Source organism: Lagenorhynchus albirostris, chromosome 11, assembly GCF_949774975.1.
Source record: "Lagenorhynchus albirostris chromosome 11, mLagAlb1.1, whole genome shotgun sequence".
NCBI lineage: Eukaryota > Metazoa > Chordata > Mammalia > Artiodactyla > Delphinidae > Lagenorhynchus > Lagenorhynchus albirostris.
Genome location: NC_083105.1, coordinates 91,989,555 through 92,017,489, shown reverse-complemented (window position 1 = coordinate 92,017,489; position 27,935 = coordinate 91,989,555). Strand labels below are relative to the sequence as shown.

General features: G+C 37.3%; 1 protein-coding gene across 2 annotated transcripts in view; it reads right to left on the bottom strand.

Annotated features, from left to right (window-relative positions):
• Nucleotides 1-27,935, bottom strand: part of EPS8 (epidermal growth factor receptor pathway substrate 8) — a 190,090-nt gene that overhangs the window by 108,040 nt on the left and 54,115 nt on the right. The window lies entirely within an intron of this gene.

Here is a 27,935-nt window from a genome sequence, read left to right as displayed (position 1 = left end):
TCCAGGGCGTTAACTAAGACTTCCTCTTCTTGTTAAGTAAGTCAACACAGCCACTACTACATTTCCAAGTCTTCCCTAAAGTGGTAAAGCTTTAAATGGTACAAATACTGATGGGGAAATTACTAGGTGCTCTAAATTTACACTAACGCCATACAGGTGGGCTATTATTACTCCCATTTTAAACAGGTGATATCTGAGGAAGAGAGGTTAATAAGTAACTTGTGGGAATTCCAGGTGCCACAATATGGTCAACTGAGCTAATGAAGAAGACTTTCCACCATAAATAAACAACACAGAAAAGATGAGAAAGAGTAACGCATTTAAAAAATTAAATACACAGTTCCACTTGCAGGAAAGAAAAACCCCCTGGTGCCAAACCAAAGCTAGGACTGATGGCCAAAGTGGTAGTAAGCACAAAAGCAAATATTGCCCGCTGTGGCCGCCAGGAAGAATCACTGGATTCTCTTATAGCTCTTAGGTCTAACTGAAATTGGTAAGGAGATGCCCCCTCAAGGAATGGGATCAGAAGAAAGTTCTCTCTCAGGAGAGCAGAGTTAGGCTAAATTTCTGGCCCGGCTTTCCTTCAACACAGGATACAACCTGTCCAACCATTTGTAGCAACCCTGATGCCCATGAAGGGACAGAAAAAGAGATCTTGGGCACACAAGTTGGGCATAAAGTTGGCTCTGAGGTGCTTCCATAAAACTGGAGCCATTGTCAAAGGGCTGCAATCACAACTGAAAACTGGTGAGGGGGCAGGACAAATCCACCCACTGTCTTAGTAAGACTTCAGTGGAACTTGTCTCTGAGAATCTGGGTGAGAGGGCAGGGGAAACGTTTACAACCAGAAATTAAAACCCTAAGCCTGTGTCACAGCAGTTCTGAAGTCTGAATCTTATTTGTATGAGAATCTCCAAGCTTAAGAAATTAAGGAAAAAAGAGAAAAAAAGGTTCCTGGGCTTGTGATATCCCTGGAGTATTGAAATAAACAAACATAAAAATACTTTAGAGCTTCCCTGGTGGCGCAGTGGTTGAGAGTCCGCCTGCCGATGCAGGGGACGCGGGTTCGTGCCCCGGTCTGGGAAGATCCCACATGCCGCGGAGCGGCTGGGCCCGTGAGCCATGGCCACTGAGCCTGCGCATCCGGCGCCTGTGCTCTGCAACGGGAGAGGCCACAACAGTGAGAGGCCCGCGTACGGCAAAAAAAAAAAAAAAAAAAAAAAAGGGAACAGCATCACTATAAATAGGTAGGATTTTTAATAAGCTTGTTTAGAAAAGCACTGATCAATGCCAGAACTCAATGATCTGACAGAACCTACTCACACCAACTTTTCTTCTCTGTCACTTTTCAACCTCCTGGCCACTCTGCCCTACAACTCCTCATTCTGGAAATTCCAACCCATCTCCCAAGCCATTGGGAAACCTCGAGCACCCTTGCAAAACAGATGGAGTGGAAACTGTGATGTACGACCCAGATCCCCTTTCACAACTGAAGGATTTCTTCCCCAGCTGCTGTAGTACTGCCAGCATACGGGCCTCAGCTATCAGCTGTCTTCAGAATGGCCTTGGCTGAAGTCTCCCCTTGCAAGTTCATGCTCCCCTCCCAGGGCAGCCCACATCCAAAGACTGGCTGACGTGGGGAATATAAAGGCTTGCCCCCCTCTCTCTAGCTGGAGACAATGGTGAAGCACCATCCCAGTTTTAGAGCCTCTAGGGGCTCAGATCTCCACCAAGACTACAGGGCAGCCTAGTGTCCCCTCTGCCCAGGGCTGGTTTCTTCCTTCCACTCCACAGCGGTTGATCTCAACAGCACTTTCTAAGAAACTTCCAGGGGACTAATTTTCACCTCAGAGTCTGCATCCTGGGGAACTCCGACTACAACAGAAGAGCATCAGAAAAAAAAAAAAGGGGGGGGGCAGGATATGGGGCAGTGCTGTCAAGGAAGTGAAAAGAATAAGAAAGCCTTGAAACCAGCCAGGAGAACAGCAGAAAGTACTAATGTAATCTCTTTCTTTGATAGTAGAAGGGAAACCCTTTCTCCAAATGAACAATATAATCACAAAAATTCCAACCCAACGTATCAGTGTATCTCTGAACTTGACAGTCAAAAAGGATCTTACGGGGTATTCCAATTCTAGCCCCTGACATTTTGAAGATAAAGCTTTTAGGCCGTGGATCTGCTAAATGCCAAAACTGTTGCCACTTAGAAATAGGCCCATTTATTCTTTTAAGACATTTACTTTCCCAATAGCAAGTTAACAGGCACATTTAATACCCTGCTAAAACAAGGTTACCAGGGCTTCCCTGGTGGCGCAGTAGTTGAGAATCTGCCTGCTAATGCAGGGGACACGGGTTCGAGCCCTGGTCTGGGGGGATCCCACATGCCGCGGAGCAACTGGGCCCGTGAGCCACAACTACTGAGCCTGCGCGTCTGGAGCCTGTGCTCCGCAACAAGAGAGGCTGCAATAGTGAGAGGCCCGCGCACCGCGATGAAGAGTGGCCCCCGCTCGCCGCAACTAGAGAAAGCCCTCGCACAGAAACGAAGACCCAACACAGCGAAAATAAATTAATTAATTAATAAACTCCTACCCCCAACATCAAAAAAAAAAAAAAACCAAGGTTACCAGCAGTGATGTATATGTGTGTGTGTGTGTATATACAATTTCTAGCTTTCTTTAATAGTCATGGGAAAATGTACAGCAACCAAACCTGTAACATTCCAAATACATATTTTTCATGTCTACTTCTGGTGAGCTGCCCTCTCTTAGAAAGGGGAGAGAATCGACAAAAACCCATGAGCCTTGCTTAGATCTGTCCCATGTCCCAGTAATATAATTCTGATATGTCTTTTAGTTCTGAATCATTGGTAAAGATGTTAACAATAGTTTTATAAAAGGCTGATCTGGTACAAGCTGGTATATGACTAATCATTATCCAGAATACTAATAAAAAAACTGCACGGACTAAAATAATATTCATATACACACTCAGAACGCCAATGACATGGGACAAATCTAAGCAAGGCTTGTGGGTATTTGTTGATTCCCTTACCCTTCTAATATAGGGCAGCATACCAGAAGCAGTCATGAGAAATATTATATATTTGGAAAGTGATAGATTCGACTGCTGTACATTTTTCCATGACTACTGAAGGAAGCTGGAAATTGCGTGCGCACATGCACGCGCGCGCACACACACACACACACACACACACATATACATCTCTACTGGTAACCTTGCCCTACATTCCACACTTTGTAACCACGAATATAGAGGCAGACAAGATAAGTTATAGCAAAACCTATCAAACTAAGCCCACTGGATCCAAAAAGACATGAAGTCATTTACATAAATTGTTAGGACAGCCAAGCAGAATGGATTAACACTGTTACAATCCACTCATCTTGGAAACCTAAGCAGAACTGCACTCTCAGTTCCTCAATATGTCTTTCATTCCTTCCTCTCCTAAGAATCACAATCTGCTGGGTCTAAGCCAACCCTTCTTCTCCTCCTAACTTTAAAACCTTTTTTTAATGGGAGTAAGAAATTGATGTGCTACAAATATGAGAGAATCCAAAAGAGGTTTCTAAACTCTAAATTGTATGTCAAATCTCAATTACATACAAGCTAAGGGAGTTGAATTCATATGGGCAGAATGACCAACCAAATGCTATAACAACTTATCTGGAAGAGGAATGACAGTGCAATATAATTCATATTGGGGGAGAATCATGTCAAATTATTAACATTTTATAGGCATGCAAAAGGGCAAACATGCATGGCATGTGACCGAGAGAAAGAACCCATTTGTTCATATAAAAAAAGATCAAATGAGTCACTACGGGTTTAGAGCTATTGTTTGGACATAGAATCTGGGTTAAAGGTAGAAAACATAAAAAGAGAAGAAACATATAAATGAGCACTTCTTGGGGTGAATAAATACAAACAATAGGACCAACAATACTCATTCTTCGCATAAGTTATTTAGAAGAGTGAGATCATAATTCAATTTTAAGTCTACAGATGGCTTAAGTCTCTTATTATGTTAGGAAAGTACTGATTTAAGAAAAATGAACTCATTATTACTGCAAAATAATGTAATTGTATATAAGTGAATAAAATGGTAGTTTTGCCTTAAATTGGCAAAGTTTATATATTTGGAAAACATCACACAAACTTACTTGATTATGGACTTTAAATGTCATTTTCAACCTAGAAATCACTGTAGAGTTCCAATAAGTCACACTTTTATTTGGCAATTTCAATCAAAAAGCCAACAAAATTTTGAAAAAAACATGGTGAAAACAAAAGAAAAAAGTGATTTCTCGTTTCTATTCATGTCCTATAACCAAAGAGAAGTTGGAAAGTGTGAAGACCTCAGCACTGGGAAACCAAACGCTTGTGTTTATGCCCCAGGTCTGCCACTGAATAGCTCTGTACCCGGGCAAGTAACTTAACCTCCCTCCGGCTGCATTTCCTCACCTGTAAAAGGAGATCAATGAGACCAATTTGTAAACTCTCATTCACATCTATTCTAGAACACTTACCTAATTCAAATTTAAAAATAGATACTTAATTAGATTTGGGCTAAAACATAGCCATTGGCGGTTTTACTCTTTTCAACATAAAACGGTTAAGTTTTCAGAAAAAAATAAAATTACCAAATAGTCAGAAAACCTAATGATAAATGAGGAAAAACATTAGTTTGCACGAGGACATCTATAAATTCACCTCAGAAATTACAAAGAAACACTTTACAGAACCTCCAATTTCTGCTGAAAATTTCCCATTTAAATACAGACTCCGCCGAAACACAATAGACACAAAGAATTTCTGAGAGGCAGGGAAAATGGAAGCTTTTGGCGTGCAGTACCAATATTTCCCATCATTAAGATTTCACTTAGAGCTTCCTCATTTCACCTGGCTCAGATGGTGCTGCCATTCCACATAACTGGCTGCGTGAAGGCATATCAAAAGAACTGATAGGATGTTCCTTGTAAAACAGCATTTTTTTAAACTTATAACGTCATCCCCCAAACCTATGCTTTCCACAAAAAGTTAAAGTCTAAAAAAAATGATAGGACTACTTTAGCCTATTAAAATCATGGGTGCCTTGGAATTCTTAAGTGCCATTTGGAAAGAAAAAGACATTTACTAATAAGAGTACCAATCCTTTCCCAGAGTACTTTTACCTTAACTCTGTAACAGTCAGGAAATTATCACATTAGCTAGATAACATAACTTAACTTCTCCTAACCTATAATCATGTGCTATAGAACCGGGAAGAAAGGGAGGGAGGATGAAAGGGAGGGGGTAAACCAGCAAATACTGAAAATAACTGACTGCTGATAAGGTACTGTCTTACCAAAAAATCAGGAGAAATGCCCAAGTTTCATTTCAAAGCATGTACCCTCTGAAATGCTGCACAGAACCATCCTGTATATACTTTAACAAGCTAATACTGAGCAACGAGCCTTGAAAAATTAAATCAGGCAGTATTACAGTAAACAGAATGAAACCCCCGTTTTCAGAGCAGCAGTTTAGAGAAAGCTGTGTAAATAGCTGTTAAAATGATATAGCCTATGGCATCCTTCGAAAATAAAGCCTGCGATTAAATTTGCACATCAAATGATCCTTGAAGCCTGTATGTTACCACTAAATAGGGGGTGGCAGATGGGGCTTAAATCAGACAGGCCTTGCCAGTGGCACAGAGAGTTGCCGTCACGCAAAGAAAACCCCCTGCACAAACACCGAAGCTGAATGCAGGAGGCTATACCAGTTTTAAAAGTGATTTATCTTCTTCGAAGATCATTGGACTAGAGTTTGCCCAGTCAGCAGAATTTAGTTATGGCCTTCGGCGGAAAAGTGCTAATACAATGAACGGTTACCCTGGTTGGGCAAAATATTAGGGGTCACTTATTTTCAGTCGATAAAATGTTGATTCTCCAAACCAATTCTTAATCTTTCTTTAGTTTGCAGTTTCAAGACCTTTTAATGATGGCTCTAACACTAGTCTCTAATTCCCCCGTATTCCTGATGTGGGGCTACGGAAAATAGACGAAATAAACCTATGTCAAGAGTAGCATGCTGGGGGACGGGTAAATAAATTAGAAGTTTGGTATCAGCAGACAAAACTACTATATATAAAATGGATAAACAACAAGGTCCTACTGTATAGCACAGGGAACTATATTCAATATCTTGTGATAAACTATAATGGAAAAGAATCTGAAAAAGAATACATATATATGTGTGTGTGTGTATATATATGTGTATAACTGAATCACTTTGCTGTAACTAACTAACACAACATTGTAAATTAACTATACTTCAATATAAATTTTAAAAAGAGTAGCACGTTGTGGTCAAAAGAGCCATGGATTTGAAACCTACAACCTTAATTGTTTCCCCTGGCTCTACAATTTTGTATTACATGACCTTAAACAAATCATTAGTATAGGCAATAGAATGTAAAGAACTTGACTTTATGTGCAAAACAGGTAAGCCCTGTTACTCACAGCTGTATGACTTTGGCCAAATTACTTCACTAAGTCTTTTTTGCTTGTCTATGAAGTGAAAATAACAGAATCTTCTTCACAGAGGCTGAATGAAATAATGCATGTCAAGAGCACAGCACAGTGCCTGATTAACTGTCAGGAATAAATGATAGCTTAAAAAACGTCACTACTTCTCTGAGTTTTCTTTACCTTTTTAAGTAATCTGCCTCAGAAATCAAGATGTTATATCTTAGAATAATTTCCTGTGCTTCACAGTATCTTTATCAGGTCACTAATTTAAGAAAGCTGAGTCTCCTCAAAATGAAAAGACCTAAATTTTGTTCACAGCTATGTAACCTTCTGTATTTGCCTTTAAAATCTTCTTTTCACTTTGGTTAAATAGGTATTTCATAATGATCTGTGATCCTATTTGATATTTATCACAAAAATCCCGAAGTCTTTTAGACTTCAAACTAATTTTGAAGTTTCCCAGAGGGTTCCTGGAAAATCTCAAAGGATTTGTCTCTTATCTTACAAAAGAGAGGCATTAGAATAATTAGGTTTATTTGGAATTTAAATGACATGGGAAGGACTGTAAAATAAGACGTGATGATAAACCCTCATAGGTTCTACGTGTATGGATATATCCTATTAGTGTAAGTATTTCAGAAATTGTGTGAAGTTCATAGAAATGTGTCAATACTTGTCAATAATTTGCCCGAGTATTAAATTGCTGTATGCCACAGAAATAACTAAATTTCCTTATCAAATGAACTCTCATAAGAACTTTAACCATGACTGTTTTTAAGTCTTTTGTCATTCACAGACAGTTATTGTTTTACTCTGATTCTTCCCTTAAAGTTTTTACAATCAGTTACTGTGAGAACACTCCATAATGGCATAACTTGAATACTTTGAGACCATGCCACTGGACTGTGTAAGAATTTCCAGAACTAATGAAGAAGCTGATGGATTCATAGAACTGCTAACCAAAGATGAAGCAGAACATGGGACTGAATGAACTGACTGTTTATGACTTTTGTTTGAAGCATTGCTGGTTCTTTAATGTTACATCTTCCAGATGTAAAGAAATCTTTTTCTCTTTACTCTTAAGCTACCTATAATTCACAGCAATCTGGTAAATTACACCTTTGTTAACAGAATTGAAGCAATTATCTCTTCTCCCTACCTGATCCCTCCAGAATTAGAAAACCCTCCATGAGTGTTCTTATTTTCAAGGCAATATAGTTATTTGCATAAGTTCAATAAGCATCTGTTCTCCTTGTAACAGGACACAATCGTAAACATTGGCTATATTAGCAAAGCTTGGACTGGAATGTCATGTCTGAGAATGATGTGCACAGAATCAGATATGACCAGACAGCTTTAAGGAACTAAGGTTTAATTTAAGGAGCCAATATATGTATAAAGCTCCCCTTCAAAAACCAGCCTGGTACCTTGCTTATAAGGTTCCTGAACAGGTCAGTAAGGAAGGTCACTTCCTGGAAGACCCAGGAACCTCGGGATATTTTGGGGACCTCGAGAAGAGTGTAATTCACCCGTCTATAAGTATTACAGGCAAAAGCTGAGGGTGAGTCATTGGCTTGGTTTCCTAATCCTGAAAAGATTTTAAAAGTCCAATCTGAGGTTCCTTATTAGAAGTGGTTCCAGCAAAGCAGACTTAAAAAGAGCATATAGGGCTTCGCTGGTGGCGCAGTGGTTGAGAGTCCGCCTGCCGATGCAGGGGACACGGGTTTGTGCCCCGGTCCGGGAAGATCCCACATGCCGCAGAGCGGCTGGGCCCGTGAGCCATGGCCGCTGAGCCTGTGCTCCACAACGGGAGAGGCCACAACAGTGAGGCCCGCGTACTGAAAAAAAAGAAAAAGAGCATATATAGTCAATCACTATTCTTGCTGGACTGATGTAAATGATCAGGCCAAGTTTAATGAGAATAGACTTATTCTGCAAACAAATTAGTCTTACTTAGAATATCTTTGATAGAAATGGGGGTGTCAATAGAAACAAAAATTATGTTTCAATGGAAAACTACAGCACACCCCTGTGGTTATTAAATTCTTGCCTTGTTCATTGTCTTTGAGGTTTTGTTATCTCCCTGTAAACTGGACTGGATCCTGAATTCTTCTAGGATCCTCCAATACCTAGCTACAACTCTCCAAACTGATACATCCAATTTTTCTCCCACCCTTCTGACCTGGAATCACTGAAAATTAAAACTGTCTCTTTCCCAAAGTCCGGCAAGCTGTAGCTGGACAACTTGATGTGAACTTCAGAGAAATCACCACAATAACACATGTATGGACAACCCTCCTGCCTGTTGCCATGTGGGCCCCTCAGAAAGTTCACCAGAACACGTGATGACATCACCAGGGACAAACTATGAACCAGGAAAATCTGTCAGATTGCTACTGCCTGCTCTCACTCCATCTGAAGATTCTTTGAGTCCAACGTCTAGAAATGATCATGACGAATGATTGCCCTCTGGACTCAAAAACTAAGTTCATGGTTTGTTCTAACCATTAACCTGTTTTTTCTTCTGTCTCCATGGAAATGTTCAGGACTCAGAGACTGTTTTAATGGGTTACCGGACAATCTACAACTAACTCAGTTTCTGGACTGTGAAAGTTCTTGGGGAAGTTTCAGAATGAATGACAGGGTTCAGGACACACTACCCCCCAAATATGGCACCTTGGCATACTGAATATTTTAAGGTGAAGGAGTTTGAGGAAACAGCAGAAGCAGGAAGGTCACCTGATCTTCACCAAGATTTTCTCCCCTGAAACAGGTCCTAAAACGTTCGTGTGAGAAGTGCGCTTCCTATACCCAGAGAAAAGGAGCGTCCTTATCTCTGAAGACAAAGGGCCACAGAACAATCCGGACACACAGGCCTTGTTAAATCCCCCCCACTTCCCTACACTTATCTCATACTCTTTAATCTATCATATTCCTGCACAGCTGTCCACTCTTCATAAAACCCAGCATAAAAACACTCAGATCTAACTATTTCTTCATTTCCTTATGAAGGCTCCGTGTCACATACAACTTTCACTAAATAAATGTGTGTGCTTTTCTCCTGTTAATTTGTCCTTGTCAGTTTAATTTGCAGGTCCAGCCAGGGACCCTGAGAGGGTTAAGGAAAACATTTTCCTCCCCTATGCTCCACAGACATTATACTTACACTCTTACCAATAGTTTATAAGGTTCTTTTTCTATTCTCCCACACCCTCACCAAAACACTACCGCATCACTTGTTTTAAAAATCTATTCCAATTTGACAGAAGAAAATTTTTTCACACATCTTTTAGTTTAGCAGTGATATTCATCTCTCTTTAAAACCATTTCTGTATAACTTCTTCAAAATTTTCTTGATTTTTCACCTTTTTTTCTTTTAGACCAACAGGATTCATTCTGTCCACTGTCAGCATGGATCTTTAAAAATTGTGTATATAAGGCATAAACATGCATAAGATTTTTCCTCTAGACCAAAATAAACATACAACTTAAATACATGTTTTCAATGTCAAACTGTAACTTACAAAACATAACGTAGACCCTATTCTATATCTATACCTTTAAAAAAAAAAAAGGCAGATTAGGTCTTTCTGTACTCTCAATAATAATATCACACATGATCCCTGAACTAAAAACCACATTTGTTTATCTTTTTATAAATGTGATGCATGTGGTAATCCTTTCTTTATCCTGCCTAGATTATTCTAATTATATTTAATCTAAAACCAGAAGTGGTTTTTGACCAACTCCCAAGTTAAGGTCATTTTGTACTTCAGAAGATAAAGCTTACACATTAACCTAATGCTACCTCTTCCATCCCAAAGAGGACACAGCTTAATTTTTACTGCAAAAACAGAATTAAGTTTCAAGATAACCAATACATTGACTATTCTGGTACTAAAGCATCACTTCATTTATGTGAGGATGCCTGTTGTCACTCTTTCTTTTATTTCTTAATCACTTTGAGTATTGTAGTATTCATTGACACTCAAAATATCACCCCTGAGTCAGTCAGTCAGTCAATCCCTAAGGCTTATGAACTTCCAGAGCTTGATGTCAAAATCCAATCCTCACCTCAGACTCCCAGGATAAACTATGCATTTTACATATATGGTATGTTTCAAATGCCACCCAAAAATCTCCCTTAAATGACTTCAACATTCTAGAGAAGACTAAGATTCAGGAAGAGTAAGGTAGCTTTTCTGAATATGAATTAATTTTATCAAATGCTTTCTATATCTTTAGATATAAAAATTAATTCAAATCAGCTATAATTCTATTTTAAAATTTGGCTGCTATGGTATAATAGGTACATATTACATAGTCGCTTACATGGATTTTAAGATTTTTACATGGATCTTTTAGAAAGACACATACATATGCATAACTCCCACACCAATTCTCTTGGCATTGCTCCATTTTGTAAGGGATCCTGTTTACAGACATCTCAGGATCTGCAAGTAATGGATACTGCTTTAAGTAATGGATACTGCTTCAAGGTTCCCCCCGCTAAATTAAGATAGTACAAAATGCATGAAAATTATGAGCCTTCAGTTCACTTTATGTCATTTTGCTTCATTTAACAATGAAACAAAATTCAATATCTACAAAAGATCACTCATTCCCAGGTATCCTGTTAGGGAATTTTTTTTTTTTAAATCCACTCTGTTTACTTCAAGGCAAACGCTATTCTGCATGCCACGAGGATACCACTAGCCCACGGACATATGCCAATAAATCAGGATAAGCCAGAAATATCTGATACTTACCTGCTAGCTCTCTAAGCCAACTTCTGCTATTTGTGAAGACTGTCAGTAATTACAGCAGCAACACATTTTATCTCACATCACTAACTTTGCATTGCCTGAAATCACTCTCAGAGTGTGGGTATGCACACACATATATAGTCTACAGAGCACTTTCACCTTCTTATATTTCATCTTAATTCTCTTTTGTCACCCTATCGAAAATTATACAATGGGGTTATACCAATGACTCTTAAGTCATACGGTGACTCACCCACTACTCAGTACTAACCTTGAACATCAGATCTGTAGAAATCTCATTACAACAGGCCTGATTCATCACAAAAGGACAGAGATATAGAAGAGGGAAAAAAATATGAATGAGGGGAAAAATATGAATTTTAAAAATTCATCAGCTCTCTCAATAAACAACTATTTATAGTATATGTTTATTAGGTGTCTGTTGAAATTATTTGTTGAAATTTGTCTCACGTGAGTAGGCTGATTGGTTCATAAATAAGATGCAGAATTTGCCCTTTAGGTTACTCTGTATTACAGATATAGATACACACACTAAAAGCATACTAGTAGCACAGGTATATGCATAAACATTAAACACAGCACGAACCTAATAAAATCGTACTTAAGTATAAATAAAAGATCAGAAGACTTTAATATGATGGCTAAGGAGGAGTTAGTCAGAAAAACTGAATAAACAGACAAAAAGGTTTCGGGAAGCAAATTGCCACTTTTCTTCTAGTAAAGTTAGAAAGACTTTGCGGGGACCTAATACCTGAAGATGATTTCACAACCGCAGCTAAAGAGCCTGATAAAGCAAGAAGGATTAAGTGTTCCTTCCCTATGAAAGACAAGCTGAGGAACAAAGGATACAAGTAGGAAGAAAAACAGCAAGAAACAAGATGAATAATTATTGTCAAGGAGGACAGAGTGACAGGATTGGGGGAGGGGGCTGAGAATTTCATATTCAGCTCTGGGGTATAAAATTCAGTCCCTGTCATTGGCAGAGAAGAAAATCTTAAAACGAAACCACCTTGAGAAGGCAGCATCAGTTCACTAGAGTTCAAATATGTGGCAAAGTCCAAGTCAGAGAACTAGAACAGCTAAGTTCTATAGTGATAAATGCCAAGTGGATTTATGAAAAAGGGTCAAAAGGGAAGTGCCAGGTTTTGTCAAAAGCCTGGATAGCTATGAAAAAAAAAAAAAAAAAAAAAAGCCTGGATAGCTATGGAGTGACAGCAAAGAGTGAAGATATATGTATGTGTGTGTGTGTATATATATATATATATATATATATACACACACATACACACACATATGGACATATATACAGAATGCTTACTTGCTGGAGACATTTGTGATACAGTGGGCGTTCCTCAAAATAGTGAGATGGCAATAAGAGGCAGGTTTTGAAGTGACAACCTGTAGTTTTATCTTCCTTATTTATTTATTAATTAATTATTAATTCATTCATTCATTTAACGTAAGTTGGTAATTAGTTTTCCTGCCTCCTTTTGCCTCCTGAAAGAATGAATAATGATTTACGGAGTGCCTATTATGAAACATGTACCATATTAGGTATAAATGAAATCATATAGTCATTCTAGAAGCATAAATGATTACTATGAATTCTCTTAATGATGTAGAAGTAAAAGAGAGAGAGGAAAATCCCTTCAATTCAACTAATTAAATGGAAAACCATTTCGATTACTGAGAGTTACAAGTTAGAGAAGACATACTATAACCAGAACTGAACTAAATGAAATGTTGTTGCATGTGACTCCTTAGATTTAAATTACTAAATAGATCAGAATGACTGTAATTCAGTAAGTGGTATTTTCTCAGGGTTTGAAATTCACTAGCTCTTTTAAATCATTCCACTCTGGAAATTATATTAGTTGTTTACTTAAATCTGAGTGATACACAAGTAACTACACTTTTACTGTTTAAATTTCTCACAAGGCCTGTGGCATCTGGGGTTCTGGTTGTTTTCCTGGTTGATTTAATTTCTAAACATCTAGGACTGTATAGAGTTGGGCTTGGTGTAGAGCATCAACCCCACGTAGGAAGCTCTCATCATATCCAGTCTGACCATTTGGCATATAATATATATCTCCAAATCAACAACTCATTTTATTATCTCGAATTCATTGTTTCACTTGTGTTCATCCCTCCTCATTCTTATGTTACATTTTAAATGTAACTGAAAAACCTTAATATTTCTTTTAACATTTGTAGATACAGACAGGTTTAAGGTTGACAGCTGACCCATTGCCACAGCTTACATAAATATAGTAAAGCAACATACTTGAAATGTTGACTCGTTAAAATCAAGAATGGATAAGTCAAGCTTCCTTTATCAAGATGTTTTTGTCAGTTTTCTTCGCCCTCCCCCATAATGCTCCAACAAATGACGACAAGTTCACAACTGCAGTACAGGGTAACGACTCCCCACCAGTTCCGATTGCAAAGGGAAGGTTTGAAGCAGTGTGAAAGGAGTAAGCTCCTGCTACTTAGCACTGAAAGGAAATAATCAACAGATTAAAAGCACTGATGCAGCGAATTCTACTAAATCACTAGTTTTGCCTTCTAACTACTTGCTTTTTAACGATGGAAATTTAACTGCTGCCCAAAGTGTGGGCAACTGGTAGTAAGAAAACACAGGTGACCCAAGCTGGAAGAATCGTGCCAACTGTAAAACTAAACAGGCTATTCATCACCATGGTAATAACTCTTAAAACAGACACAGAAGCCAATTCATAGATTCCAATTTCAAACCAGGAAGAGATTTGGGAGTGTATACATGTATATAATTTATACAGTGTCCTGTGCCAAACTAATAACAGTCCAAGAGATGAAGCTTAAAGTAACTACAGAAGTGGCCCTTTCAGTAACATTGACTCCCAATGCACGGAAAGGTAATCTGTTTCTTTTGACAAAGAACCTCAGAGAATGTTACAAAAACACAGCAACAATAATCAGGAACATTCTCCCAGGTGTTGAGTCATTAATTGAATTTGAAAGGTCAGGCATTACTCCTAACACCACTCTATCTACCTGAGGACAGCATATATCTTTTGCAAGAAAATAAAGTCCAAAGTTTATGCCTTGTGACTTACTTTGAATGCAAAAGAACATTACATATCTGAGATTTTGAATAAGTTTAACTGAAAATGGTCTTTTCAGAGATACTATTTCCAGAAATATTCAAAGCACAATATATTTTGATATCAAGGTTTGGTAGCAAAATACTCAAACCAAGGAAAATGTGCTAAAACACAACTAAGAAAATAAAAAGATAAGCCACAGACTGGAATATTTAGAAATCATATTTCTTTTAACATTTCCTTCAAGGCAAGGGTACTTGTGACAAATCCCCATTTGTGATAAGGAGTCAGGAAGATACACTAGAACTAGACCGTTCATATCTGCAGGGAGCTTAGAAATTAAGGGGCTTTAAGATAGATCATTCTAATTCGCATATGAAACTTAACTTTTTGAGGGCAGGGACCTTACCTTTACACTGACCTACTACTACTCAACCTTTGCTACATTTGCTTCCTCTGTTACTAAGGAGAATAACAAACTTGACCATCAGGCACCCTATAAATTTATGTCAGTATTAGTTGGTCTCTGATTGCTGCTCATCAACGCTTTCTTTCTTTTTGGTTCCACCGCATATTCCCCATAATAACCATATTTTCAAGCTATAATGCAGCTCCTCTTTTCCTTCACCCTCCTCAGAAAATAACTGCACTTCCCATATAACCATAAAAAATGGAGACAAGCTGAATGACCTCCTTAATCTACATGGAAATAAGAAAATCTCCAATAGCACAAAAGATTTTTCAGATGTTAAATACTACTTTAAAAATGGATTCACATATGACAAGCTTCCACATGACATTTAAAATACTCCATTTACTCATTTCAGAAATGCATCCCAGGCAAAAAGTTCAGTCAGTAATATATCTTATAGTACTACCCTACAGGCATGTCTTTATGTGCTATGGAAATAAATTCTTTTTGCATAGAATAATCAAAATGTTCTGGGCAACTGTTACCCAAGTTTTTTCGCTGACTGAATCAAATCCCCTAAACAGAATACTTGTCCTCCTGGAAATATTTACTGCCTTTTCAAAGTATTTTGAAGAATTAAATTCAGAGTATAAAACTTTAAAATAAGCTTTTCACCATTTTAAATGTTTCACTCAGCCTTTTTCACCTCATGTGAACTTCACACGAAAAGATTCAGAGCTAGAGTATTTTCTGAATAGAAACACGTTTTCCAGTATTTTTGCAAAAAAAGATTTCATTCAGTTTGACGTGTCAGTAGTTTCAATTATCCCCAAACTGACAGCAAGAAGTTACTCCACGTGCTGTTATCTAACCTCTACAGCTTGTCCATTCAAACTCTGAACTGAGAGATAAAAAGTAAAGTGTGCCTGTTTGCAGGCAAAAGGAAGCTGATGATTCATCACTGTATATATCTCTGTTCTTTAAAATCTGATTTCATGGTAGAATTTTTTCATCATATCCACAAAATGGAAACACTCTGAAAAGGTGGATTTTTTAAAAGTGGTTATTACTTTTTTGAGTGTTGCTTTTGCAAAGGTAAATAGTTTAAATAGCTGTCTGCTTCTGAGAGTAGTTAAGTCTGAAGTTAAACTGTGTATTTCATAAAATTCTAACACTATTGCCAGAAAGAGCTCGTTAGTGACCAATTAACCCATTTCCATAATTCTGTGGTAACCCCAGTCAGATATGTTTACCTATCTGTAAGCCTGGACTTTCTCACCCTAACAAAGATGAATAGTGCAACAAAGAACTCCAAACCGCACACAATTCTCAAGGTGATCTACTGAAACAACAAGAGACCTTTACAAGGCTGCATTCTATAATCATGACAATAATGACAAGGAGGAGAAGAAATCAGAAATGACAATAATTACCTAAGCACTTATTTGTGCTCTGCGCTGTACTAGGCACTCTCTATATGCTAGCTCATTTAATTCCAAAAATTCTATAAAGGTAATGATGTACCCATTTTATAACTCTGAAGGTTGAGGCTCAGAGCAGATACATGCCCAAAATTTGACAAGTATTAATAAGACGGTGAAAGCTATGAACACAGGCCTTCTGCTACATCCTACACTCACTATCTAAATTTTTAAAAAACGAGTAAAAGCCTTACAACTATGTTTCTTTGGACTGGTCCATTACTTTTGGGGAAGCCAAAGAAATGACTTATAAGCAAAACAATATAAGCCAATTATTTAATAAGTAAGAAACCAACATTTCTTTTGAAGATACAAAAGCATGTGATTTGCCATTGCATAAAAAGAACACAGAAGTAGCTGCCAGATGACTCAGCCAAGCAATCAATTAGAGGTTAAAGTGGCTGAAGAAGAATTAAAACTGTAGCACTAGCTCTGAAGATTAAAGGACAGGTCACTAGTCATTGTGAAAGGCCCTGGACACAACAGCCCCTTCAGTCACTTTGCAAGGAGCTGAATAATAAGTAAAGTGTGCAAGGAAAATATAATTTTCCTCTAGACTAAGACACAGTCAGCAGCTGCAACATCAGACAAAAGACCAAATCATCTAGCTACAGAGTACCGACCACCACACTAGAATGTGATAATACCTGCGTAACAGCGTATGTGAAGATAGTCATTTTACTACCACCCCACCAGTATTTCTCTTCTAAGATGTAGGAAAATACCCTCAAAACATAGTTGCTGGAAAGAAATACAGTCATCACATTTACTAAATAGTATCCAGGCACCTTGACAAAACCTAGGTATACATTTTGGGAGACCAAGAATAAGAGGATATGTGAAAAAAAATCTCAGCTCAAAAAAGAGACAGACCATGGCGTGTAATTGTAGGCTGAAGAACAACAAGAGAAATAAAGGAAGTTGAAAAGAAAACCAAACCAAAAAACTGACGGAGTTAGAAGAAACACTCAGCTTTACCAAGCTTCAGACCACAGACACCAAGGCATATAGATGAATGGCTAAAATTCTAGAGAAGGGAAAAATCAGATCTAGATCATTTTTCCACAGCAAGAATGTAAAATTCTGAATATAAAGATACTCTAAATATAAACAGGTTTTTAATGGAAAATACATTTTTAGTAACTCATAGATTAATAATCCCTTCTAATATTTCCTAATAAGTAAAGAAATTTATAGTTCTAGACACTCCAGTGATTTCAAGATCATCTAATTGGTTTTATTTTATTTTGTGTTCTTTCCTCCACCACTTCTACATCCTCTTACTTTCCTCCTCTTCTCCTTTTGTGCTTGCCAGTTTTTCCAGAAACAATACATAAGATGGCCCTGTCTTGCTATAATTACCACTGTCTCGGTGGTATTAGGCTACAATTACATTCAAAATGTTCATACTTAAAAAGATTCTCTCCAAGTTAACTGTTAATTCCCATTTAATTCACTGTGACAGTTAGAATATTAATGCCTGTATCTTACATTTTTTTTAATTAAAACACTTTCATATCCACAATCTCAATTTTTTTTTTTTTAATTTATTCATTTCTGGCTGTGTTGGGTCTTCGTTTCTGTGCGAGGGCTTTCTCTAGTTGCGGCGAGCGGGGGCCACTCTTCATCGTGGTGTGCGGGCCTCTCACTGTCGCGGCCTCTCTTGTTGCGGAGCACAGGCTCCAGATGCGCAGGCTCAGCAGTTATGGCTCAGGGGCCCGGCCGCTCTGCGGCATGTGGGATCCCCCCAGACCAGGGCTCGAACCCGTGTCCCCTGCACCGGCAGGCAGACTCTCAACCACCGCACCACCAGGGAAGCCCCCCCAATCTCAGTTTATTCTCACAATATGTAATGTGGAAGGTACCAGAGCCAATAGCCATATCACTCCCACTTTAAAATCGGCAAACTGACACAAAGAATTCAACACAGAGGGTGCGTGCAGCAGAGCCAGCTGTGCGGCAGCTTCATACAGCCTGGGGCTTTCACCACCACTCCAAACTAACAGCATTTCAGGGATAATTGTAATATGTCTCTGAGTACATGCAAATGACTACATTTCCTAAGAAACAGCAGAATGCTTTAAATATACTAATTGATCTACAAACGAACTCACCACAAAAATGAAAATATGCTCCAATTCTTACGTTTCCATTTCAGTCCAATAAGAGCTATATTAGAGAAGACCTTCACATAAAAGTAAATGGATAAAAGGAAAATACCACTCATTTTTAAGCACAGCATGCAAACAGTAGTTGCTTTTTCTTAATAAATACACTTTGTTCTCTTTTACTCATACTCTGTGTTCTCTTTTTATCTAGATTCAAAATTATATGGATGGAAAAGATACAGAGGCAAGAGACCGTGAAGAATCACATATTGTGACAGGCACATGAACATGCTATCTGATCTAGTTCTTGCAGTCACTCTGGGAAGTACTGGACAAAATAAGATTCTAAGACTTAAACTAGGACTTGAATCCACGTTTAACCCCAAATGCCTCAAAGATGCTTTATTTTGCATCTTTGTAATCGTTTCTAGCATTTCACAAACTGTTAAGTAGAAGAGGCATATTTAACTATTTCCTACATGTAGCTGGACTTGTATATTCAGCTCAAGGCCTACAAATAAACATAGTAACCAGGGTATTTTAAATAGACCCATATTAAAAGTGCATGCTATTAAGTGACCTACATCTATGTAACTTATAATACTGTAAAGTACATTTTAAATATGTACCTATCTATTGGATGTTTATAGAATGCATATGTGTGAAAAAAATTTTTAAACCTAGGATAGAGAAAAATGCCAATAATAAGACGAGGACAAATAGTTCACGTTTTAAATCAGAAACTATCACTAATAACATATAATTGGAAAGAACAAATTATGTAATAATTAACAGTGTTGACTTCTTTGTCACAAGAGTCTAACAGCAATGAGAATGGACTTTGGAATACAGGAGATCTGAATTTGAATCTCAACTCTGTAAGTCAACAGAATGGAAATACTGAAGATCAGCATTCCATTCTTCTATTCAGATCCTAACATAATAAAATGTTAATTGTCTAGAGGCCACACATATATGACACCTCAGCAATGTCAAGAAGTAAATTTAAAAGTTACAAGGCTAGTTAAATAGATTCCACATAGTCTATGTGCTAAACTTCTGCATTTTACTCTGCAAAGATGCCCTCAAGCTCAGCTTGGATCTTTTTAAATCTTATTTAAAAAAAAGTTCTAATGAAGTCGGTAATCAAATCAATCCACAGCAGGTTAGAACTACTGCTTAGAAGCATTAAATTTGAATTTTAAGACTGCCAAAAGTTGCAGAAAGGATATCAAAAAGAAAATGCTAGGTTTTAATAACAAGAGAAAAATAAAACATAAGATGTGAAGAAAAAATTTATAAAACATCCTGAGAATATCTGACATAGACCCATATAACCATGCATATATCAACAGTGTCCGATGATACACTGTATTACAACCCAAATAAATAGTATTCATGGTCATGAATTACATTCCACTTAATAAGGCTGGAGAGTACTTGACGCTTGTAAGAAAAACTGCCATCCTAAGAGTTTAAAGATAAACAAATAAAATCCTAATATTTAAAGAATTATGCTTTAACTCATGTAGTTAGATAGCTAGGAAATTCACTTGTTTGTGAATTTGAAAAGAATATTGTATCTATTTACAATAGGAAAAAACTCTCAACAAGTGTGTGTAGCGGGGATGTACCTCAACATAAATACCACATCTGATAAGCCCACAGCTAATATGATATTCAATGATGAAAGGCTGAAAGCTTTTCATCTAAGATCAGGAATAAGACAAAGATGCTCACTCTCACCATTTTTATTCAACATAGTATTAAAAGTTCTAGCCAAAGGAATTAGGTGAAAAAAAAAGAAAAAAAGCATCTAAACTGGAATGAGAGAAGTAAAACTGTCACTATTTACAGATGACATTATACATAGAAAACCCTAAAGACAACACCAAAAAACTGGTAGAACTAATAAATGAATTCAGTGAAGTTGTATATTGCAAAACTAATATACAAAAACCTGTTGTGTTTCTATACACTAAAAATGAACTATCAGAGAGAGAAATTAAGAAAATAGTTCCTTTTACAATTTCATCAAAAAGAATAAAATACCTAGGAATAAATTTAACCAAGGGGATGAAAAACCTGTACACTGAAAACTATAAGACATTAATGAAAGAAATTAAAATATATGAATAAATGGAAAGATATTCTGTGGTCATGGATTAGAAAAATTAATATTGTTAAAATCTCCACACTACCCAAAGCAATCTACAGATTCGATGCAATAGCCATCAAAATTCCAATGGCATTTTTTCACAGAAACAGAACAAACAATCCTATAACGTGCATGGAACCACGAAAGACCCTGAAGAGCCAAAGTCATCTTGAGAAAGAACAGAGCTGGAGTCATCATGCTCCTGATTTCAAATTATATTACATGGTCATAGTGATCAAAACAGTATGGTATTAGAATAAAAACAGACAACAGATCACCGGAATGAATCGAGAGTCCAGAAATAAACGCACACACATACATGGTCAATTAATCGATGACAAAAGAGCCAAGAATATATAATGGGGTAACAATAGTCTCTTCAATAAGTGGTGTTGGGAAAAATGGACAGCCACATGCAAAAGTATGAAACTGGGTCACTATCTTACACCACACAAAAAAAATAACTGCAAATGGATTAAAGACCTGAATCTAAGATCATAAAACTCTTAGAAGAAAACATAGGTGGTATGCTCCTTGACATCAGTCTTGACTATAATTTTTTGGAATTGACACCAAAAGCAAAAGAAACAAAAGCAAAAATAAACAAGTGGAACTACATCAAACTAAAAAGCTTCTGCACATCAACAAAGTGAAAATGCCACCTACTGAATGGGAGAAAATATTTGCAAATCATATACCTGATAAGGGGTTAATATCCAAAATATACAAAGAACTCATACAACTCAATAGCAAAAACAAGAAATCCAATTTAAAAATGGGCAGAAGATCTGGGCATTTTTCCAAAGAAGATACACAGCTGGACAACAGGTACATGAAAAGATACTCAACATCACTAATCATCATGGAAATGCAAATCAAAAACACAATGAGATATTACCTCACATCTGTTAGATTGGTTATCAAAACTACAACAAATAACAAGTCTTGGTGAGGATGTGGAGAAAAGGAAGCCCTTGTGCACTGTTGGTGGGAATATAAATTGGTGTAGCTGCTATGGAAAACAGTATGGAGGTTCCTCAAACAACTAAAAATATAACTAGTACCATATGATCCAGCAATTCCACTCCTGGGTATTTATCTGAAGAAAACAAAAATATTAACTAGAAAGGATATATGCACCCCCATCTTCATTGCAGCATTATTTACAATAGCCAAGATAGGGAAGCAACCTAAGTGTCTATCAATAAAGAGATAAAACACGGAGTGTGTGTGTGTGTGTGTGTGTGTGTGTGTGTGTGTCTATATTATCCAGCCATAATAAAAGAATGAAAGCTTGCCATCTGCAGCAACATTGATGGACCTTAAGGGCACCATGCTAAGTGAAATAAGTCAGATAGAGAAAGACAAATAGATAAATACCATATGATCTCACTTACATGTGAAATCTAGGGGAAAAAAAGCTTGTAGAGAACAGATTGGTGGTTCAGAGGTGGTGGGGGCGGGGGATGAACAAAATGGGTAAAGCGAGTCAAAGGGGGTCAAAAGGTACAAACTTCCATCTATAAAATAAATAAGTCATGAGGATGTAATATACAGCATGACAACTACAGTTAATAACACTGTTTTGTATACTTGAAAATTGCTAAGAGAGTAGGTCTTAAAGGTTATCAAGTTCTCATCGCAAGAAAAAAATTTGTAACTATGGTGACAAATATAACTAGAATAACTGTGGTGATCATTTTGCAATATATACAAATATTGAATCATTATGTTGTACACCTGAAACTAATATAATGTTACATGTCAATTATACCTCAATTTAAAAAAAAGCACATTACTAGGCAAACCTGATAAATGAAATGTTAGAACAGTTAATGAAATAGATATTAGGGATGTAGACCTCATAACTAATACCAAGCACTGTATCAGACACAACAGTATAAAGTAAGTCTCTCCCCTCAAAAAATTCACAGTTCAATGGAAAACACCATCAAATACATAAATAAACGTTAACGTAACTTAGCTGTAAAACAGAGGTATAAGCAAGAGACATATAATGTTTGGTTGCCTCTTTTTCTGATGGTACCAGCTGCTTGATGTACAATGCCTTGACACTTCAGTAGAAGTTACAAATGTAACTTTAAGAAGGCTGGAGCATATGAAATGGATAAGAAAAAATATATATTAAAATTAAGACTCCAACATGGATAAAAATAAGCATCAGAAGCTCCCTCCCTTGTTTCCACTATAATTGCAAAGAAGCATAATGACAATAGCAACACTTAACATTTATTGAGAACCTACTAAGTTCCAGGCTCTGCTAATATGTATGAGCTCATTCAATCCTCAACAACAACCCTATGAGAGAGGTTCCACTCTTATCCTGATCTAACAGATGAGAAAACTGAGGCACACAGACTTTAACCTGCCCAAAGTTACAGTGGTAAGTGAAGAACCTTCACCACCGTGTAACTAAGGGTTAAATAAATGTCTAATGACATTACTGTCTTAGAGGAGGTACACTCCTCAAAGCATCATGCATTGACTTTTTTTTTTTTAAGTTTTTATCATTAAAGCTGTCCCATATTCCTTCAAAGCCAATTCTTTTCCATTTTTGTTCGTTCATCAATACATGTTCAGGATGTAGTTCTATACTTATTCTATATTCTCCAGGAGCTTTTCATGAATATGTCAAAATTTTCCCCGTGACTCTTTTTTTTTTTTTTTTTGCGGTACGCGAGCCTCTCACTATTGTGGCCTCTCCCGTTGCGGAGCACAGGCTTCGGATGCGCAGGCTCAGTGGCCATGGCTCACGGGCCCAGCCGCTCCGCGGCATGTGGGATCCTCCTGGAACGGGGCACGAACCCGTGTCCCCTTCATTGGCAGGCGGACTCTCAACCACTGCGCCACCAGAGAAGCCCTCCCCGTGACTCTTAACATTAAAAACTCCGAAACCAAGAAAGAATCAGGCATTTATCCAAACTTTCTTATACAAACCGTACAACTGGCTAAACAAATAGTAGATGAGGGGAAGTCTTTAGAGAAGTATTCCAGATAATAAACTGAGATAAAAGAATTAAAATATCATACTTTGCAACTCCTAAAAGTCAAAGCATGTAGGCTTTACATCTGCTAGCATCAAACAAAGAAAAACAGCTACACATCATATGTCTCTTGAGGGAAGAAGACATACTACTCATGCAATAGGAAGTTGAAAGAAGGATGGAGAGAATGAAGGGAAGGAGGAAAGAAGAGGAGAGAAAGAAAAAAGGAAGAAGAATCTTAATTTGATTAAGCCTCTTGGACTTCCCTGGCGGTCCAGTGGTTAAGACTCTGTGCTTCCATTGCAGGGGGAGTGGGTTCGATCCCTGGTCCAGTAACTAAGATCCCACATGCCTCACGATACGGCCAAAAAAAAAATTAAGCCTCTAGATCCTTCTACCACTTTATTAAAAATATACAGGACAGGGGCTTCCCTGGTGACACAGTGGTTGAGAGTCCGCCTGCCGGTGCAGGGGCCACGGGTTTGAGCCCTGGTCCGGCAAGATCCCACATGCCGCGGAGCGGCTGAGCCCGTGTGCCACAACTACTGAGCCTGCTCTCTAGAGCCTGCAAGCCTAGAGCCTGTGCTCCACAACAGGGGAGGCCACTGCAATGAGAGGCCCGCACGCCGCAACCAAGGGTGGCCCTCGCCACAACTAGGGGAAGCCCGCACGCAGAAACGAAGACTCAATGCAGCCAAAAATAAATAAATAAAAATTAAATTTATAAAATATATACAGGACAGAGGGACATGTTAAGCCACACCACAGAGATATAATCAGCAATATCTAGCTGTGGGAAATTCTACAGGGCAAATAAAGGGTTTCTTCAAGAAATAAATTACAAGGAGGAAAAAAGATGGATAGGAACATCTATACATTAACCAATCCTAAGGGCATTATCTGGACCCTGATTCAAACAAAATGTAAAAAGGACACTTTTATGAAAACACTGGCAAACTGAACATTAACTGAATATTTAATAATATTAAAGAACTGTTAACTTTTAGTTTTAGGTATGATAATGATATGATAATTATAGTTATGGCTTTTGAAAAGTGTTTTATGTTTTAGAATAACATACCGAAAGATTTACAAATGAAACAGTGCATCTAAAATCTGCTTTGCTTTACAAGGGAAGGAAGAAAATGGGGAGATGGATGAAACAAGATTAGCTGTGAGTTAATAGCTGTTGAAGCTACATGATGGCTATATAAGGGCTTGTTATACTATTCTGTCTACTTTGTATATTTGAAATTTTCCACAGTACAAAAGATTTTTAATCTGAGAAATTTAGTACCTCAAAAAATGGTGCCTCAAGTACTACAACAGACCTCAAGTATTATAACAAAAGTACTTTTCAGAACAATTTAAAATTTAACTGCATGTTCCTGTAAGAAAAAAAAAAAAGTTTTGACTAGATAATAACACTAATATGTCAACTAGAAGATCTCTATCTCAATTCCTTACCGAAAATATTGTTTTGTTTGTAAGTTATGGCCAATCTCTTTATGCTAGTACATTGAAAACAGCAATTTTTTTGGAACTAGAAAAATAACAACTGTTTAAAAATATAAGCAAATTGCTACATTAGATTTTTTTACTTCCAACGTTTTTTGTTCACGTCAACTGGCACTAGGAAGACTCATGATGAGTTAGAATGGTAGCACAGATTTTCGTTCAAATTTTTCAAGTTTGGGTAATGCATTTGTAATTTACGTATTATGAATCCCGTTAAGTGAGAAACAGTTGTATTCAACATAAAGAAGGTGAAAAGAACAAAGCCTCTGAAATACAGTTTTGGTTCTATCACTTAGTAGTTTTATATAATTTCAAGCAAGTTCAAATTCCTTCATCTGTAAAATAAGGAAATCAGTTTCTTCTATATGATGCTGTGATATATTAAATTGAATTACTGTATATACAATATATGTAATATATTTAAATCTTTTGTATACACTTCAGAAATATATATATATATTTATTCCTGTTAATGTTTAATACACAGTAACTAATATTCTAATTGTCAACATCTAAGAATTATTCTGCTAGTTAATATTATGTTATGCCAGCTAACAGACCTATTTCTCCCCACATGCCAACAGTAATTCCAATGGGTGTAAATTGTCATTTGGAAAACACATCCACTCTGATGGGCTGAGAAACCCTTTTATATTATTGAACCTATAGTGTCTTTATGTAATCAGCAGACAACAAGAATTTGCCTATAACGTCTGTTTATCTAAGTTGTGAAGACTTTGAATAAATAAAATGGTTAAAAAGTTTAAATATAGGATGCTTTCAGTTAAACAGCCAAAGTAAAGTTACATTTTAAATACATTTGGTGTTTGAAGGATCAATCTACGCTAAAAATGTCAAAATAAATCATTAGACTTACTGATAATGCTTCTACTATAAGAAAATTCTTACTTCTGAAAATAAAGTCTCAACAAAGAATGGCTTCCTTCCAACTTTCTGGATGCCCTAGGGCATTCTGCATGTACCTTAAAGCACATAGTGCTTTATCAGTCATTTGTTTACATATTTGTTCCCTAGCTGGAATATGAATTCCAAAGAAACAGATGCAAACTTATGCTCTTTTTGTATCACCAGCACCTGCATATAGTGCCTGGCAGTAACAGGTGCTTAATAAATGTTTTTTGAATCCATCTATGAGTATATGTACCTTCACTCCAAGGACTTCTGGATCAAATCATTAAGTTCCCCACAGTTACACTCTGTGATGGAGCTGAGACTACCAAACCTGGGACTGGGACCTTAAGAGACTTTCAATTGTGGTCTTATCTTTCCCCGTTAGTCCGTACAGGGCACATCTGCTCTAATTCAGCACAGACTCTCTCCCTGGGTTACTCTTCCAAGCCTCACCTTCAAGCTATACTACCAGCTAACACAGCACGCTACATGCCAGATACCACACTAAACACAGCACATACCTCAGTTCACGTGATCTTTACAATAACCTGGGAGTAAATATCAGTATTACGCCCATTTTACAGGTAAAGATGCCAAGGCTTAGAGATTATAAAACATGTTCAAAGTCCCAAGGTTACAGAGCAGAGGCAGAACTTGAGCCTGGTCAGTCTGACTACAGCCCATATTCTCAACACTGAGTTCTCTGAACAGAAGGCTACTAGTAAACAAAGCTTTTTGAAAAAGGATGTAAAATTCCTTTAAGGTCACTTTAGATGTTTTTTTAATGAGCTTTTAAAAAGCTACGTTAGCTTCCTTTGGGAGTCCTTCATATTTTCCTCTTATGTTCTCTGACACAGAGGGACCCATCGATACAGAGAACACTAACTAACAGAAGCTCTGAGATGAGGGCAGACAGAGTTGAGAATGGAAATCATGCTCAGAGAAAACAATCTGAGCAGTCAAGAAATCTTGTGAACAAAAGACTAGGAAAAAAAATCAAACTGACAGATGCAGAATCTTAGTGGATAAAGAATGAGATCCCAACTAATGACTAAAATTTGCATAGAGCTGAAAAGCTACAGAGCACTTACAAATATATATACCAATTCATTAAATGAGAAGGTCCTCGGGCACAAAGCTCCCCACAGAATGTGGGTGTCCTGTAGATTTGACACTAAAACTTTCATTAGAGCCAGTAGAAGCTATATAGGCTAATGAATAAGACAGTCTTTCCCAAGTTTAACTCTCAGCTTTGCCAATTACTGCATGTCTTTGGCAAAGGTACTGATCAACCGTTCTGAGCCTCAGTTTCCAGGGATGTAAAATAGAAATAATACCTCCCTTATCATCAAAAAGTCTACAAATAATAAATGCTGGAGAGGGTGTGGAGAGAAAGGAACCCTCCTACACTGTTGGTGGGAATGTAAATTGGTACAGCCACTATGGAGAACAGTATGGAGGTTCCTTAAAAAACTAAAACTAGAGCTGCCATATGACCTAGCAATCCCACTCCTGGGCATATGTCCAGAGAAAACTCTAATTCGAAAAGATACACGCACCCTAATGTTCATAGTGGCACTATTCATAATAGCCAACACATGGAAGCAACCTGAATGGCCATGGACAGATGAATGGATAAAGAAGATGTGGTACGTATATTACAATGGAATATTACTCAGCCATAAAAAAGAATGAAATAATGATATCTGCAGTAACATGGATGGACCTAGAGATGATCATACTAAGTGAAGCAAGTCAGAAAGAGAAAGACAAATATCATATGACATTACTTATATGTGGAATCTAAAATACAATACGAATGAACTTATTTACAAAACAGAAACAGACTCAGAGGCATAGAAAACAAACTCACAGTTACCAAAAAGGAAGAGGAAGGGATAAATTAGGAGTCTGGATTAGCAGGCACAAACTACTATATATAAA